Source organism: Gnatocerus cornutus, unplaced genomic scaffold (assembly GCF_029298725.1).
Source record: "Gnatocerus cornutus isolate USDA-ARS CGAHR unplaced genomic scaffold, icGnaCorn1.1 ctg00000051.1, whole genome shotgun sequence".
In the NCBI taxonomy this organism is placed as follows: Eukaryota; Metazoa; Arthropoda; class Insecta; order Coleoptera; family Tenebrionidae; genus Gnatocerus; species Gnatocerus cornutus.
The window spans coordinates 960,222-970,516 of NW_028275396.1; positions in this window are offsets into that span (position 1 = coordinate 960,222).

The window sequence follows — 10,295 nt, forward strand, 5'->3', positions numbered from 1 at the left end:
CAATTCAGCCGTTGAATCTTGGTAAAAAGTCATGATTTTGTAGATTTCGTGCTCTTCTTTGCGAATTCAAGCCAGAAAACAACGAAAATCGGCGAGAAATCGTCGTTTTGCATCGAAATATGCGGTTTTCTGTAAGAATTTTGATGATTTCGTGCAGAATTCTGCTGTTTTCTTGCAATTCAGCCGTTGAATCTTGGTAAAAATTCATGATTTTGTAGATTTCGTGCTCTTCTTTGCGAATTCAAGATAGAAAACAACGAAAATCAGCGAGAAATCGTCGTTTTGCATCGAAATATGCGGTTTTCTCTAAGAATTTTGATGATTTCGTGCAGAATTCTGCTGTTTTCTTGCAATTCAGCCGTTGAATCTTGGTAAAAAGTGATGATTTTGTAGATTTCGTGCTCTTCTTTGCGAATTTAAACCAGAAAACAACGAAAATCGGCGAGAAATCGTCGTTTTGCATCGAAATATGCGGTTTTCTCTAAGAATTTTGATGATTTCGTGCAGAATTCTGCTGTTTTCTTGCAATTCAGCTGTTGAATCTTGGTAAAAAGTCATGATTTTGTAGATTTCGTGCTCTTCTTTGCGAATTCAAGCCAGAAAACAACGAAAATCGGCGAGAAATCGTTGTTTTGCATCGAAATATGCGGTTTTCTGTAAGAATTTTGATGATTTCGTGCAGAATTCTGCTGTATTCTTGCAATTCAGCCGTTAAATCTTGGTAAAATGTCATGATTTTGTAGATTCCGTGCTCTTCTTTGCGAATTCAAGATAGAAAACAACGAAAATCAGCGAGAAATCGTCGTTTTTCATCGAAATATGCGGTTTTCTCAAAGAATTTTGATGATTTCGTGCAGAATTCTGCTGTTTTCTTGCAATTCAGACGTTGAATCTTGGTAAAAAGTCATGATTTTGTAGATTTCGCGCTTTTCTTTGCAAATTCATGCCAGAAAACAACGAAAATCGGCGAGAAATCGTCGTTTTGCATCGAAATATGCGGTTTTCTGTAAGAATTTTGATGATTTCGTGCAGAATTCTGCTGTTTTCTTGCAATTCAGCCGTTGAATCTTGGTGAAAAGTCATGATTTTGTAGATTTCGTGCTCTTCTTTGCGAATTCAAGCCAGAAAACAACGAAAATCGGCGAGAAATCGTCGTTTTGCATCGAAAAATGCGGTTTTCTGTAAGAATTTTGATGATTTCGTGCAGAATTCTGCTGTTTTCTTGCAATTCAGCCGTTGAATCTTGGTAAAAAGTCATGATTTTGTAGATTCCGTGCTCTTCTTTGCGAATTCAAGATAGAAAACAACGAAAATCAGCGAGAAATCGTCGTTTTGCATGGAAATATGCGGTTTTCTCTAAGAATTTTGATGATTTCGTGCAGAATTCTGCTGTTTTCTTGCAATTCAGCCGTTGAATCTTGGTAAAAAGTCATGATTTTGTAGATTTCGTGCTCTTCTTTGCGAATTCAAGCCAGAAATCAACGAAAATCGGCGAGAAATCGTCGTTTTGCATCGAAATATGCGGTTTTCTGTAAGAATTTTGATGATTTCGTGCAGAATTCTGCTGTATTCTTCCAATTCAGCCGTTGAATCTTAGTAAAAAGTCATGATTTTGTAGATTCCGTGCTCTTCTTTGCGAATTCAAGATAGAAAACAACGAAAATCAGCGAGAAATCGTCGTTTTGCATCGAAATATGCGGTTTTCTCTAAGAATTTTGATGATTTCGTGCAGAATTCTGCTGTTTTCTTGCAATTCAGCCGTTGAATCTTGGTAAAAAGTCATGATTTTGTAGATTTCGTGCTCTTCTTTGCGAATTCAAGCCAGAAAACAACGAAAATCGGCGAGAAATCGTCGTTTTGCATCGAAATATGCGGTTTTCTGTAAGAATTTTGATGATTTCGTGCAGAATTCTGCTGTATTCTTGCAATTCAGCCGTTGAATCTTGGTAAAAAGTCATGATTTTGTAGATTCCGTGCTCTTCTTTGCGAATTCAAGATAGAAAACAACGAAAATCAGCGAGAAATCGTTGTTTTGCATCGAAATATGCGGTTTTCTGTAAGAATTTTGATGATTTCGTGCAGAATTCTGCTGTTTTCTTGCAATTCAGCCGTTGAATCTTGGTAAAAAGTCATGATTTTGTAGATTTCGTGCTCTTCTTTGCGAATTCAAGCCAGAAAACAACGAAAATCGGCGAGAAATCGTCGTTTTGCATCGAAATATGCGGTTTTCTGTAAGAATTTTGATGATTTCGTGCAGAATTCTGCTGTTTTCTTGCAATTCAGCCGTTGAATCTTGGTAAAAAGTCATGATTTTGTAGATTTCGTGCTCTTCTTTGCGAATTCAAGATAGAAAACAACGAAAATCAGCGAGAAATCGTCGTTTTGCATCGAAATATGCGGTTTTCTCTAAGAATTTTGATGATTTCGTGCAGAATTCTGCTGTTTTCTTGCAATTCAGCCGTTGAATCTTGGTAAAAAGTGATGATTTTGTAGATTTCGTGCTCTTCTTTGCGAATTCAAACCAGAAAACAACGAAAATCGGCGAGAAATCGTCGTTTTGCATCGAAATATGCGGTTTTCTCTAAGAATTTTGATGATTTCGTGCAGAATTCTGCTGTTTTCTTGCAATTCAGCTGTTGAATCTTGGTAAAAAGTCATGATTTTGTAGATTTCGTGCTCTTCTTTGCGAATTCAAGCCAGAAAACAACGAAAATCGGCGAGAAATCGTTGTTTTGCATCGAAATATGCGGTTTTCTGTAAGAATTTTGATGATTTCGTGCAGAATTCTGCTGTATTCTTGCAATTCAGCCGTTAAATCTTGGTAAAATGTCATGATTTTGTAGATTCCGTGCTCTTCTTTGCGAATTCAAGATAGAAAACAACGAAAATCAGCGAGAAATCGTCGTTTTTCATCGAAATATGCGGTTTTCTCAAAGAATTTTGATGATTTCGTGCAGAATTCTGCTGTTTTCTTGCAATTCAGACGTTGAATCTTGGTAAAAAGTCATGATTTTGTAGATTTCGCGCTTTTCTTTGCAAATTCATGCCAGAAAACAACGAAAATCGGCGAGAAATCGTCGTTTTGCATCGAAATATGCGGTTTTCTGTAAGAATTTTGATGATTTCGTGCAGAATTCTGCTGTTTTCTTGCAATTCAGCCGTTGAATCTTGGTGAAAAGTCATGATTTTGTAGATTTCGTGCTCTTCTTTGCGAATTCAAGCCAGAAAACAACGAAAATCGGCGAGAAATCGTCGTTTTGCATCGAAAAATGCGGTTTTCTGTAAGAATTTTGATGATTTCGTGCAGAATTCTGCTGTTTTCTTGCAATTCAGCCGTTGAATCTTGGTAAAAAGTCATGATTTTGTAGATTCCGTGCTCTTCTTTGCGAATTCAAGATAGAAAACAACGAAAATCAGCGAGAAATCGTCGTTTTGCATGGAAATATGCGGTTTTCTCTAAGAATTTTGATGATTTCGTGCAGAATTCTGCTGTTTTCTTGCAATTCAGCCGTTGAATCTTGGTAAAAAGTCATGATTTTGTAGATTTCGTGCTCTTCTTTGCGAATTCAAGCCAGAAATCAACGAAAATCGGCGAGAAATCGTCGTTTTGCATCGAAATATGCGGTTTTCTGTAAGAATTTTGATGATTTCGTGCAGAATTCTGCTGTATTCTTCCAATTCAGCCGTTGAATCTTAGTAAAAAGTCATGATTTTGTAGATTCCGTGCTCTTCTTTGCGAATTCAAGATAGAAAACAACGAAAATCAGCGAGAAATCGTCGTTTTGCATCGAAATATGCGGTTTTCTCTAAGAATTTTGATGATTTCGTGCAGGATTCTGCTGTTTTCTTGCAATTCAGCCGTTGAATCTTGGTATAAAGTCATGATTTTGTAGATTTCGTGCTCTTCTTTGCAAATTCATGCCAGAAAACAACGAAAATCGGCGAGAAATCGTCGTTTTGCATCGAAATATGCGGTTTTCTGTAAGAATTTTGATGATTTCGTGCAGAATTCTGCTGTTTTCTTGCAATTCAGCCGTTGAATCTTGGTAAAAAGTCATGATTTTGTAGATTTCGTGCTCTTCTTTGCGAATTCAAGCCAGAAAACAACGAAAATCGGCGAGAAATCGTCGTTTTGCATCGAAATATGCGGTTTTCTCTAAGAATTTTGATGATTTCGTGCAGAATTCTGCTGTTTTCTTGCAATTCAGCCGTTGAATCTTGGTAAAAAGTCATGATTTTGTAGATTTCGTGCTCTTCTTTGCGAATTCAAGCCAGAAAACAACGAAAATCGGCGAGAAATCGTCGATTTGCATCGAAATATGCGGTTTTCTCAAAGAATTTTGATGATTTCGTGCAGAATTCTGCTGTTTTCTTGCAATTCAGACGTTGAATCTTGGTAAAAAGTCATGATTTTGTAGATTTCGTGCTCTTCTTTGCAAATTCATGCCAGAAAACAACGAAAATCGGCGAGAAATCGTCGTTTTGCATCGAAATATGCGGTTTTCTGTAAGAATTTTGATGATTTCGTGCAGAATTCTGCTGTTTTCTTGCAATTCAGCCGTTGAATCTTGGTGAAAAGTCATGATTTTGTAGATTTCGTGCTCTTCTTTGCGAATTCAAGCCAGAAAACAACGAAAATCGGCGAGAAATCGTCGTTTTGCATCGAAAAATGCGGTTTTCTGTAAGAATTTTGATGATTTCGTGCAGAATTCTGCTGTTTTCTTGCAATTCAGCCGTTGAATCTTGGTAAAAAGTCATGATTTTGTAGATTCCGTGCTCTTCTTTGCGAATTCAAGATAGAAAACAACGAAAATCAGCGAAAAATCGTCGTTTTGCATCGAAATATGCGGTTTTCTCTAAGAATTTTGATGATTTCGTGCAGAATTCTGCTGTTTTCTTGCAATTCAGCCGTTGAATCTTGGTAAAAAGTCATGGTTTTGTAGATTTCGTGCTCTTCTTTGCGAATTCAAGATAGAAAACAACGAAAATCAGCGAGAAATCGTCGTTTTGCATCGAAATATGCGGTTTTCTCTAAGAATTTTGATGATTTCGTGCAGAATTCTGCTGTTTTCTTGCAATTCAGCCGTTGAATCTTGGTAAAAAGTGATGATTTTGTAGATTTCGTGCTCTTCTTCGCGAATTCAAGCCAGAAAACAACGAAAATCGGCGAGAAATCGTCGTTTTGCATCGAAATATGCGGTTTTCTCTAAGAATTTTGATGATTTCGTGCAGAATTCTGCTGTTTTCTTGCAATTCAGCCGTTGAATCTTGGTAAAAAGTCATGATTTTGTAGATTTCGTGCTCTTCTTTGCGAATTCAAGCCAGAAAACAACGAAAATCGGCGAGAAATAATCGTTTTGCATCGAAATATGCGGTTTTCTGTAAGAATTTTGATGATTTCGTGCAGAATTCTGCTGTTTTCTTGCAATTCAGCCGTTGAATCTTGGTAAAAAGTCATGATTTTGTAGATTTCGTGCTCTTCTTTGCGAATTCAAGATAGAAAACAACAAAAATCAGCGAGAAATCGTCGTTTTGCATCGAAATATGCGGTTTTCTCTAAGAATTTTGATGATTTCGTGCAGAATTCTGCTGTTTTCTTGCAATTCAGCTGTTGAATCTTGGTAAAAAGTCATGATTTTGTAGATTTCGTGCTCTTCTTTGCGAATTCAAGCCAGAAAACAACGAAAATCGGCGAGAAATCGTCGTTTTGCATCGAAATATGCGGTTTTCTGTAAGAATTTTGATGATTTCGTGCAGAATTCTGCTGTATTCTTGCAATTCAGCCGTTGAATCTTGGTAAAAAGTCATGATTTTGTAGATTCCGTGCTCTTCTTTGCGAATTCAAGATAGAAAACAACGAAAATCGGCGAGAAATCGTCGTTTTTCATCGAAATATGCGGTTTTCTCAAAGAATTTTGATGATTTCGTGCAGAATTCTGCTGTTTTCTTGCAATTCAGCCGTTGAATCTTGGTAAAAAGTCATGATTTTGTAGATTTCGTGCTCTTCTTTGCAAATTCATGCCAGAAAACAACGAAAATCGGCGAGAAATCGTCGTTTTGCATCGAAATATGCGGTTTTCTCTAAGAATTTTGATGATTTCGTGCAGAATTCTGCTGTTTTCTTGTAATTCAGCCGTTGAATCTTGGTAAAAAGTCATGATTTTGTAGATTTCGTGCTCTTCTTTGCGAATTCAAGCCAGAAAACAACGAAAATCGGCGAAAAATCGTTGTTTTGCATCGAAATATGCGGTTTTCTGTAAGAATTTTGATGATTTCGTGCAGAATTCTGCTGTTTTCTTGCAATTCAGCCGTTGAATCTTGGTAAAAAGTCATGATTTTGTAGATTTCGTGCTCTTCTTTGCGAATTCAAGCCAGAAAACAACGAAAATCGGCGAGAAATCGTCGTTTTGCATCGAAAAATGCGGTTTTCTGTAAGAATTTTCATGATTTCGTGCAGAATTCTGCTGTTTTCTCGCAATTCAGCCGTTGAATCTTGGTAAAAAGTCATGATTTTGTAGATTTCGTGCTGTTCTTTGCGAATTCAAGCCAGAAAACAACGAAAATCGACGAGAAATCGTCGTTTTGCATCGAAAAATGCGGTTTTCTGTAAGAATTTTGATGATTTCGTGCAGAATTCTGCTGTTTTCTTGCACTTCAGCTGTTGAAACTTGGTAAAAAGTCATGATTTTGTAGATTTCGTGCTCTTCTTTGCGAATTCAAGATAAAAAACAACGAAAATCAGCGAGAAATCGTCGTTTTGCATCGAAATATGCGGTTTTCTGTAAGAATTTTGATGATTTCGTGCAGAATTCTGCTGTTTTCTTGCAATTCAGCCGTTGAATCTAGGTAAAAAGTCATGATTTTGTAGATCTCGTGCTCTTCTTGGCGAATTCAAGATAGAAAACAACGAAAATCAGCGAGAAATCGTTGTTTTGCATCGAAATATGCAGTTTTCTCTAAGAATTTTGATGATTTCGTGCAGAATTCTGCGGTTTTCTTGCAATTCAGCCGTTAAATTTTGGTAAAAAGTCATGATTTTGTAGATTTCGTGCTTTTCTTTGCGAATTCAAGCCAGAAAACAACGAAAATCGGCGAGAAATCGTCGATTTGCATCGAAATATGCGGTTTTCTTTAAGAATTTTGATGATTTCGTGCAGAATTCTGCTGTTTTCTTGCAATTCAGCCGTTGAATCTTGGTAAAAAGTCATGATTTTGCAGATTTCGTGCTCTTCTTTGCGAATTCAAGCCAGAAAACAACGAAAATCGGCGAGAAATCGTCGTTTTGCATCGAAATATGCGGTTTTCTGTAAGAATTTTGATGATTTCGTGCAGAATTCTGCTGTTTTCTTGCAATTCAGCCGTTGAATCTTGGTAAAAAGTCATGATTTTGTAGATTTCGTGCTCTTCTTTGCGAATTCAAGCCAGAAAACAACGAAAATCGGCGAGAAATAATCGTTTTGCATCGAAATATGCGGTTTTCTGTAAGAATTTTGATGATTTCGCGCAGAATTCTGCTGTTTTCTTGCAATTCAGCTGTTGAATCTTGGTAAAAAGTCATGATTTTGTAGATTTCGTGCTCTTCTTTGCGAATTCAAGCCAGAAAACCACGAAAATCGGCGAGAAATCGTCGTTTTGCATCGAAATATGCGGTTTTCTCTAAGAATTTTGATGATTTCGTGCAGAATTCTGCTGTTTTCTTGCAATTCAGCCGTTGAATCTTGGTAAAAAGTGATGATTTTGTAGATTTCGTGCTCTTCTTTGCGAATTCAAGCCAGAAAACAACGAAAATCGGCGAGAAATCGTCGTTTTGCATCGAAATATGCGGTTTTCTCTAAGAATTTTGACGATTTTGTGCAGAATTCTGCTGTTTTCTTGCAATTCAGCCGTTGAATCTTGGTAAAAAGTCATGATTTTGTAGATTTCGTGCTCTTCTTTGCGAATTCAAGATAGAAAACAACGAAAATCGGCGAGAAATCGTCGTTTTGCATCGAAATATGCGGTTTTCTGTAAAAATTTTGATGATTTCGTGCAAAATTCTGCTGTTTTCTTGCAATTCAGCCGTTGAATCTTGGTAAAAAGTCATGATTTTGTAGATTTCGTGCTATTCTTTGCGAATTCAAGCCAGAAAACAACGAAAATCGGCGAGAAATCGTCGTTTTGCATCGAAATATGCGGTTTTCTGTAAGAATATTGATGATTTCGTGCAGAATTCTGCTGTTTTCTTGCAATTCAGCCGTTGAATCTAGGTAAAAAGTCATGATTTTGTAGATTTCGTGCTCTTCTTGGCGAATTCAAGATAGAAAACAACGAAAATCGGCGAGAAATCGTTGTTTTGCATCGAAATATGAAGTTTTCTCTAAGAATTTTGATGATTTCGTGCAGAATTCTGCTGTTTTCTTGCAATTCAGCCGTTGAATCTTGGTAAAAAGTCATGGTTTTGTAGATTTTGTGCTCTTCTTTGCGAATTCTAGTCAGAAAACAACGAAAATCGGCGAGAAATCGTCGTTTTGCATCGAAATATGCGGTTTTCTGTAAGAATTTTGATGATTTCGTGCAGAATTCTGCTGTTTTCTTGCACTTCAGCTGTTGAAACTTGGTAAAAAGTCATGATTTTGTAGATTTCGTGCTCTTCTTTGCGAATTCAAGATAAAAAACAACGAAAATCAGCGAGAAATCGTCGTTTTGCATCGAAATATGCGGTTTTCTCTAAGAATTTTGGTGATTTCGTGCAGAAATCTGCTGTTTTCTTGCAATTCAGCCGTTGAATCTTGGTAAAAAGTCATGATTTTGTAGATTTCGTGCTCTTCTTTGCGAATTCATGCCAGAAAACAACGAAAATCGGCGAGAAATCGTCGTTTTGCTTCGAAATATGCGGTTTTCTGTAAGAATTTTGATGATTTCGTGCAAAATTCTGCTGTTTTCTTGCAATTCAGCCGTTGAATCTTGGTAAAAAGTCATGATTTTGTAGATTTCGTGCTCTTCTTTGCGAATTCAAGCCAGAAAACAACGAAAATCGGCGAGAAATCGTCGTTTTGCATCGAAATATGCGGTTTTCTGTAAGAATTTTGATGATTTCGTGCAGAATTCTGCTGTTTTCTTGCAATTCAGCCGTTGAATCTAGGTAAAAAGTCATGATTTTGTAGATCTCGTGCTCTTCTTGGCGAATTCAAGATAGAAAACAACGAAAATCAGCGAGAAATCGTTGTTTTGCATCGAAATATGCAGTTTTCTCTAAGAATTTTGATGATTTCGTGCAGAATTCTGCGGTTTTCTTGCAATTCAGCCGTTGAATTTTGGTAAAAAGTCATGATTTTGTAGATTTCGTGCTTTTCTTTGCGAATTCAAGCCAGAAAACAACGAAAATCGGCGAGAAATCGTCGATTTGCATCGAAATATGCGGTTTTCTTTAAGAATTTTGATGATTTCGTGCAGAATTCTGCTGTTTTCTTGCAATTCAGCCGTTGAATCTTGGTAAAAAGTCATGATTTTGTAGATTTCGTGCTCTTCTTTGCGAATTCAAGCCAGAAAACAACGAAAATCGGCGAGAAATAATCGTTTTGCATCGAAATATGCGGTTTTCTGTAAGAATTTTGATGATTTCGCGCAGAATTCTGCTGTTTTCTTGCAATTCAGCCGTTGAATCTTGGTAAAAAGTCATGATTCTGTAGATTTCGTGCTCTTCTTTGCGAATTCAAGCCAGAAAACCACGAAAATCGGCGAGAAATCGTCGTTTTGCATCGAAATATGCGGTTTTCTCTAAGAATTTTGATGATTTCGTGCAGAATTCTGCTGTTTTCTTGCAATTCAGCCGTTGAATCTTGGTAAAAAGTGATGATTTTGTAGATTTCGTGCTCTTCTTTGCGAATTCAAGCCAGAAAACAACGAAAATCGGCGAGAAATAATCGTTTTGCATCGAAATATGCGGTTTTCTGTAAGAATTTTGATGATTTCGCGCAGAATTCTGCTGTTTTCTTGCAATTCAGCCGTTGAATCTTGGTAAAAAGTCATGATTTTGTAGATTTCGTGCTCTTCTTTGCGAATTCAAGCCAGAAAACAACGAAAATCGGCGAGAAATCGTCGTTTTGCATCGAAATATGCGGTTTTCTCTAAGAATTTTGATGATTTCGTGCAGAATTCTGCTGTTTTCTTGCAATTCAGCCGTTGAATCTTGGTAAAAAGTCATGATTTTGTAGATTTCGTGCTCTTCTTTGCGAATTCAAGCCAGAAAACAACGAAAATCGGCGAGAAATCGTCGATTTGCATCGAAATATGCGGTTTTCTCAAAGAATTTTGAT